We start from the raw sequence: 646 nt of genomic DNA, 5'->3' as shown, positions 1-646 counted from the left end.
CCCAGCACACGCCCGCCACCCGCAGCACACGCCCGCCACCCGCAGCACACGCCTGTGGGCCCATATTCCCGCTCGGAGAGCACCCGCCAGCTTTCAATTAGGGGAAGGCTTAGACTCCGATCCCAGAAGGAAAGTCGTTCATTCCTTCACACCCGCCTCCCCTGCTTCGTGTTAGACTCAGAGAATTGTCAGGCGTGTGTGGCGCCCCCACCCCGCTCCACCGCCCTCCACCTGAGACCGTTTCCACGGCAGCCGGCTTCCTCTCGAACCTGCCTGGGAAGTGAAGCCCCGGGAAGCGCCAGCATCCGCTCCATCTCGCAGGCTGATTTATTACAACCGAGGCCCCCCGCACTGTGCGGCCCCAGAACATCTGTGTTTCCCTCTGGACTTCGGGGGTGATTACGCGGCTCGAGCTGTGATCGCTAATTACTAAGCTAAACCCACCTGCCCACGGGGGGCGGGGGGCGGGGGGCAGGCATTCTTTCCACGCGTCTTTCTCCAGGGCATCAGATCACCTGGAGACGGAGGAGGCAGAAAGTGTGGAGGGCGGGCAGGGCCCAGTGCTGCAGGCCTGAGGCTGTGGGCTCCACAGGAACCTCACGCTGGGACCCCGGCCGGGCCAGCGGTGGGGGGCAGGGCGGCAGCC

Source organism: Myotis davidii, unplaced genomic scaffold, assembly GCF_000327345.1.
Source record: "Myotis davidii unplaced genomic scaffold, ASM32734v1 scaffold72, whole genome shotgun sequence".
NCBI lineage: Eukaryota > Metazoa > Chordata > Mammalia > Chiroptera > Vespertilionidae > Myotis > Myotis davidii.
The sequence above is the reverse complement of the archived record's forward strand: the minus strand, read 5'-3'. Positions refer to the sequence as shown.